Source organism: Saccopteryx bilineata, unplaced genomic scaffold, assembly GCF_036850765.1.
Source record: "Saccopteryx bilineata isolate mSacBil1 unplaced genomic scaffold, mSacBil1_pri_phased_curated manual_scaffold_14, whole genome shotgun sequence".
Taxonomy (NCBI): domain Eukaryota; kingdom Metazoa; phylum Chordata; class Mammalia; order Chiroptera; family Emballonuridae; genus Saccopteryx; species Saccopteryx bilineata.
Window position 1 is genome coordinate 5,661,518 of NW_027095440.1, and position 8,090 is coordinate 5,669,607.

An 8,090-nucleotide genomic window follows, 5' to 3' on the forward strand; every position below is an offset into this window, starting at 1 on the left:
AACCTCATCCAAACCTCTGGAGCAGATGCTATTTCTCCCATTGTTCATGGGCAGAAACAGAGACTGAGAAAGAGGTTCCCTGACCAGGCAGGAGGGGCCCCATTGGAACTCAGATCCCAGCTCTAAGACACTGCCCTGGGCTCTCCCAGAACAGGGTCCCCAGGTCATAAGTCCTTTGTGCCAACTGCAATACATGTGGTCACCTGGTCTTCCTCCCACCACCCAGCTTCACAGAGAAATGTCCTTTTCCCAGTCCAGGTAATGTGGCATGTGGGTCAGGTCTGACCTCCAGAACTAACCTGAGCCCCCAGAGTTTACTCCAAAAGTTTTGGCAAATGCACTACCTTCTGCCTGGACCTCTCTGAACTTGTCCTGGCTTCCACTTTCAGGTTTGTGGGAAGGAGACCCTCAGGTGGGATTCCACGAAAGTGGGCAGGTAGAGTCAGATGTGCTGGGCCAAGCTCCAGAGAAAGCTAAGATGTGTGAAAACATAAATGGCTGTGACCCCAAGAACACACCTGCACACACATGGGAGCCACAGAAAAGCCAATGCATCTCAGGGTATCGCAAAACCTAGGTGGTGGTTAGCGAGTACTGGTTTCTTTGGATTGGAAGAGAATGTTGTTGAGAAGAAGGAAGAATGGAAATGTACCAGTGGAGGTCAAGACTCAGGAGAGTTTTCATTTCTGTCCATTGAATAGCAGGCACTCTTGCCAGCCCAAGTGTAACCCTGGACTCTACTGTTTTCAAGTTCTGGGTGCTCCAGAGCCTCAGCCACTTACAACTTTCTTAAAGACCCAGAGGCAGGTCTCCACCAGTTACTCTGGGCTGGAACTTTCCCAGAGGGCAAATGGACCACTTCCTAAGACTGTGGTGAGAACCTACACTTGCAGCAGACTGGTTAGAAGAGGAAAGAAAGAAAACCTGAACTTCCATGACAACTACTCTGTGCCTCGCAGCACCAGAGGTGTTCACTCCCTCCCATCAAGTGCTCAGAACAGTGAGGGAAACTTTCCTCACAAGGTCCCCAGACAGTAATGGGGGAGACAGTCCTGGGAGCCAGGCCCTCCTACATCCACATCCCTGCTCTTCCCCCAGATCACATGGTGGTCTCAAGTGCAGACCACCATCTACAGCCTGAAATTGGCTGTGCAGCCCCTAGAACATCTGCTTGCTGTCTTGCTACCATATTTCCCTTGTTTTAACTCATATTTTCTTTGATTACTACAAAGATGAAATTTTTTTTCTTTATAGGTTATACTTTTTCTCTATGAATTGCCTTTTCAGGTTTTTTGCCTATTTTTCTGGTGGGGTGCTTTTATATTTCTTAGTAATTTGTAAGCACTCTTTATATATTACAGCTACAACACAACATAAGACTCTGTTTGTGATCATCTAACTATTGGGTTGAGAAGTTAGAGATGTCTAATAAGGTGTCTGCCTGTGTGTTGGAATTTTTTAATACCAAATACTCTTTTTTTAATTTCCTCCCCTGGAAAATTGCCTTTTTAGCCTATTGAGGATTCGGTGATAACCGTTTACTGATCAGCAATATTGAGTCAGAAAAATAGTGTAGCTTATTAAATAAGTGGTTGAACCAATGGCAACTAGACCTTCACTCCTCTTAATTCACCTTGGAAATGAAGAAAGAAACTAATGACATAGGACATAACCATTTGGACCAAAGCTCTTCTCAGACATGGATGGTTCCAATGAGATAAAGAGTTGGGGGTCAGGGCCATTGTAAGGATGGACCCTGGGTCATAGATTGAATGCACTTCCCTTAAAGTAGACTGATGTTCCTCAACATAGTGCCCTGCCTATTTGACTGTCACTATGCCAGCTAAAAAGCCACTTGGGCCTCTCCTGTGGTGGCACAGTGGATAAAGCATTGACCTAGAAATGCTGAGGTCGCCAGTTCAAAACCCTGGGCTTGCCTGGTCAAGGAACATATGGGAGTTGATGCTTCCACCTCCTCCTCCCCCCCTTCTCTCTCTGTCTCTCCTATCTCTCCCTGTCTCTCCCTCTCCTCTCTAAAAAAATAAAAAATAAAAATTAAAAAAAAGCCACTTGCAAATGTGACATCTGTGCAGCAGAATTTGTACACAGTTTTATTCCTACCCTGTTCCTATGCCAGATGGTCCTCAGCCCAGGGACTGAAGAGGAAAGTAGGTGGGTGACCCATGGGTTTGACCAGGGGGTGGCACAGTGGATAGAGCATCAGCCTGGAATGCTGGACTCAGGTTAAAACCCTCAAGGTTGCCGGGTTGAGAAAGGGCTCATTTATCCCAAGTGTGGGCTCACCAGCTTGAGCTTGGGGTCACTGGTTTGAGCATGGGATCATAGACATGACCCCATGGTAACTGGCTTGAGCCCAAAGGTCGCTGGCTTGAAGCCCAAGGTTGTTGGCTTGAGCCCCAAGTTTGCTGGCTTTAAGTTCAAAGTTGCTGGCTTGAACCCAAGATCATTGGCTTCAGCAAGGGGATACTTGCTCTGCTGGAGCTCCCCAGTCTAGGCACATATGAGAACACAGTCAATGAACAACTAAGGTGCCACAATGAAGAATTGATGTTTCTCTTCTCTCTTCTCTCTCCCTCTAAGAAAAAAAAAAGATGACCCATGGACCATTCAGTTTTTTTGTTCTTTTAAAGTTTTAAAATTGATGACATAAACCAAGTTTAGTCTGATAGAGATGAGTAGGATTTGAACTAGCAAATCATTCAGCTGCTTTAATTACATAATAAACCCCAGGTCTTATCTGAGATTTTAAAGTATTTTACTCAGCTCACTGTTGGCACAGAGCTGGCTTTTCTTTTCAAAAGCAATTAAGCTGCCAAGACCCGAGGGAGGTGGAATGAACCACAGGCTTGCAGCCCCTGGCCCAGTGGGGCTCAGTGCTGCACAGAGAATTGGGAAGTGGGACCAGGCAGCTCTTTCTGGAGGCAGTGTGTGTGTGCGCACACATGCGTGTGTGTGTGTGTGTGTTTTCTGAGCCACCCCAGCACTGAAGCACCCTGACAGTGGGATCAGTCAGCCCTCAGCACTGACCCAATGGCAGGGCAGGGCTACCAGGCTTCCTCCCTCCAAGTCCAGCTCCCTGGAGCAGGAGTCATCCTGGTCATCCAGTGTCACCTTCCCCGATTGACACTGCAGACTGGATCCAAGACAGCTCTCACTCTTTCTTCACTCCCCACCCCTAAATCTGCCAGACCAAGCAGGCTCCATCTGTGTTCAGGGGGAAGCCCTAATGCCCGGAGGTGCTGAGCATGCAACTTAACGAGAGGAGCTGTCCTCATCACAAACACAGAGGGCCTGTAGTATCCACAGGGGAAGCCACCTGTCTACTCTGTCACTGCAGAGACAACCTCAGGATAATCAGCTCTCTGCAAAGTGAAGTCTGCACAAATGACCCCACCTCAGAAACTGCTGCAGGAATGTGTGTCCTCCCCAACAATGCTAAAGACTGCATCCCAGGCCCCGGATTCTGACAAGTCACAGGTCAGAGCTAGAAACTACCAGAAGGTGTTTATTCCATTCCTATCTCAACCAGCCAAAGATCCAGCTTCCAACCGCACCCAGGATGGACATGGGACACAATGGACACCAGCCTGTTCAGGGCTTAGTCTGGGGCCACTCTAGACAGTACCCCTTCCATTAAACCCACAGAATGAGAGAAAATAATGTGCAAATCACTTTTCTGATAATGACCTAGTGTCCAGATTATTTAAAGAACTTTTAAAATTAAATATGAACAAACAAGCCAATGTTAAAATGGGCCAAAGGCTTGAATAGATGTTTCTCCAAAGAAGACTTATGTCTAATAAACACAAGGAGAGACATTCCACATCATTAGTCATCGGGAAATGCAGACCACAGCCACAGAGACATAGGGCTTCATACCCAGGAGGATGGCTACAGTAACAAAAAATGGGAACAGAACAAGTGTTGATGGGGATATTGTGAAGGTAACATCCACAATTATTGCTGGTAGGAATGCAAACAGTTCTGGCCACTGTGGAAAACATTTTTATAGAATATTCTCAAAGAGTCAAACAGAGAAACACCATATAGCTCAGCAATTCTACTCCTAGGTACACACCTAAGAGAGTGATAGACATATGTTCACATAACATGTTACATGGGTGTTCAAAGCTGCATTATTTAGCCCCGGCTGGTTGGCTCAGTGGTAGAGTGTCAGCCTGGCGTGTGGAAGTCCTGGGTTCAATTTTCGGCCAGGGCACACAGGAGAAGTGCAAATCTGCTTCTCCATCCCTCCCCCTCTCCTTCCTCTCTGTCTCTCTCTTCCCCTCCTGCAGCCAAGGCTCCATTGGAGCAAAGATGGCCCGGGCACTGGGGATGGCTCTGTGGCCTCTGCTGCAGGCGCTAGAATGATGCTGGTCGCAACATAGCGATGCCCCAGAGGGGCAGAACATTGCCCCATGGTGGGCATGACGGATGGATCCCGGTTGGGCACATGCGGGAGTCTGTCTGACTTTCCCTGTTCCCAGCTTCAGAAAAATACAAAAAAATAGCTTTTATACCCAAAAGAAGTAAAAAGGTGGGGACTCGGACAGATATTTGGACACCCATGTGCATAGCAGTGTTACTCACAGTGGCCAATGGTGGACACAAACCAAGTGTCCATCGACAGATGAGTGGACAAAATATACAGATGAGTAGTCCACATACACAGGGGAGTGTCATTCAACCTCAAGAGGGAAGGACATTCTGACACACGGAGGAACCTCGAGGAAATGATGACAAGGAAACGTCCTGTGTGGCTGCAGTTCTGGGAGGTGACCGGGGTGGCCACATTCACAGAAACAGAGCATAGGCTTGTGGGTGCTGGGGGCCAAGAGAGGGGAAATGGGCATTCATGTTTTGTGGGCGCTGAGTTTCCATGTGGGAAGATGGAGTTCTGAAGAGGGAGGGATAGTGGTTGATTCACAGCAATGTGAGTACACTTATTGTCACTACACTACACATTACAAAGTGGTTAAGAAGCTAACTCTAACCTGACACCCTGACCCTGACCTTGACCCTAATCCTAACCCTAACCTGACAACTTAACCCTAACCCTAACCCTAATCTGACACCCTAACCCTAACCCAGGGGTCCCCAAACTATGGCCCACGAGCCGCATACGGCCCCGTGAGGCCATTCATCCAGCCCCCGCTGCACTTCCGGAAGGGGCACCCCTTTCATTGGTGGTCAGTGAGAGGAGCATATTGACCATCTCATTAGCCAAAAGCAGGCCCATAGTTCCCATTGAAATACTGGTCAGTTTGTTGATTTAAATTTACTTGTTCTTTATTTTAAATATTGTATTTGTTACCGTTTTGTATTCTTACTTTAAAATAAAATATGTGCAGTGTGCATAGGGATTTGTTTATAGTTTTTTTTTATAGTCCGGCCCTCCAACAGTCTGAGGGACAGAGAACTGGCTCCCTGTGTAAAAAGTTTGGGGACCCCTGCCCTAACCCCTAACCCTTGCCCCTAACCCCAGCCCCAGCCCTAGACCCAGACCCAGCCCTGTGTCTCCTCTCTCCCTTACTCTCTAACCTGAGAGAAAAAGCTGGTGTTACATGTAATGACACAAGAAAAAGGAGCAACACAGAAATGAAGAAGAGTGGTTATTGAAAATATTTTATGGGTTAGAGAGTGAAGAGCCAGAGGAGCATGAGGTAGTCACAGTAAATACTATTTCAAAGTACTATTTTAGCAACTGCACCAGCCTGGAATGTGAATCATCCACACCTCCACTACACAGAACACTGGAGAGTCAAAAGTCACACTTCCCAAAGCGGTCAACTCTACTCACACAACAACTACTCCCATGTTAGACAGAGGCAGTTGACCTCAATGCCTTACTGACATCCCACACAGACATTCTGACAGATGGAGAAGGACCCCGGAAAAAAAACAGAAAATAGTCACATATCCAACATCTGACAATATGTTCAAGGAGACCACCAACTTCCCAAAGGCAAAGGACAGACAACTCGATTCGATCTATTACCTTGCATAATTCCTGCCCTTGAGAAGAACTACAAATAGAAAAGAAGAAAAGACACAATCCACATCAACATATACATGGAGCATCCCTATCACAGACATATAAGAAAACAATGTTCATATGAAACTGAAAAATTAATAATTATTAAAGGAACATACTTAAGGAAAACCAGCAAAAAACAAGTTACAATATATCCATTCCAGGAGAATTAGAAATGAACACTGCCTATAATTCTTTAAATAACATTTTCAAATATCCATCCACGTCTGTGACCTTCTAGAACTAATGGTAGCTATAGGATTTGTAAGAACACTGGCACAGCAATAATCTGGAATTTCTAGGCAGGTTTCTAGACAGATGGAGTATATCAGCAACAAGAATACATTTTTTAAATAGAAAGTCTGTTAAAATTCAACATACGTGTCAAATCAAAGCACATCCTATTTTACAATACACAAAGTAGTTTTATATAAAAGGATATAAAATGACAGAAATTAAAAGAGTAGAATGGGAAGTCATTGAGTGCAGGGACATGAGTTCCCTACACAGTGCCTGGTATATGATGGACATTTTCAATGGCTTTATGAAAACAAGGCTGGAAACAAACAAGAAAAAGTGGATGAACCGAGAGATTTTAAGAAAACAAACCACTAAGGATACACAAAAACTTTACAGAAATTGCAAATTGGAATCAACATTTATAGACAATGTTCTCTACCAAATTATTCCTTTGAACCTGTACTGAGGCATGATTCCAAAGATGCACACGAGTTGGCAGCAGAGAAGCACATGTAACAGAGACAATTATTGTATGTGCTATGGAGCAAGTTCCAGCCAAATTCAGAGGATTGAAATGATACCAAGTACATATCTTGTTTTCACTACAGTTAACGTTGAAAGTAGTAGCAAGCAGTAACCAGAAATTTCTTCTTTTGCAAGTTATAAAAGTTTCTTTTAGAGAGTCTTGGATTCAACATTGATAGATAATGCACAACACCCAACTGCTGTATATTTGAACGTAAACTGCTCTGAGCTGTTATTCACAAGGTGAAAATGAGGTGGCAGCAGAGAAGCACACTTGGGAAACATTTACCACAGATAATCCTGTATGTTCTTTCAAGCAAGTTTCAATTACCTCTAACCTTAGAATTGATATAAATCATGTTTTTTGGTGTCATTACACTTAATATAGTAAACAGTAATAGAAATTAACTAAAAATCCCTTTTATTTAAGGTAAGGAAATTTACTCCTAAATGACCCCCTTCTCAAAATCACAGTTCAAGTTACAAAATACCTTACAATTAATAGAAATAAAAACTACATAAGGAGAGCTATGGAAAAATGCAGTGATGAATATATTATAGGGCAAGAATACCTTAAAATCCACAGTCTTTCCACACATACTAAAAATCAAGATAGAAAATAAAATCCAGAGAATGTAAAAGAAAAAAATTTTCACAGCTTGAGCAGGTGATGGTGCAGTGGTTAGAGCATTTGACTGGAATGCAAAGGACCCAGGTTTGAGAACCTAAGTTCACCACCTTGAGTGTGGAATTATGTCGTTTGAGCAAAGCTCACCAGCTTGAGACCAAGGTCGCTGGCTCGAGCAAGCGGTCACTCGATCAGCTGTAGCCCCCTGGTCAAGGCACATATGAGACAGGAGTCAATGAACACGTAAGGTATCACAATGAAAAACTGATGATTGATCTGTGACCTGGCAAATAATAAAAAAATCTCTCCATTTCTGTCTGTCTGTCCCTATATATTTCTCTCTCTGACTCTCTCCCTGTCTATGTAAAAAAAAAAAAAAAGAAAAAAGAACTGTTCACAGAGACATTTGTAGGGTGTATACCATATTTCCCCATGAGTAAGACTCATCATTTTTGAAAAATATGGGGTTAGAAAACTGCATGCCTCTTCCACAGTGGTTGTAGTAATTTTTACTTCATTTCCCATTTATTCACATTTGTTATCATATTCACAGACTTTGTGCCCCAAAATTAATGTGCGTCTTATACAGGGAGGCTTCTTATACATGGGGAAATATGGTACTTTAAAAACTTACCATTGATT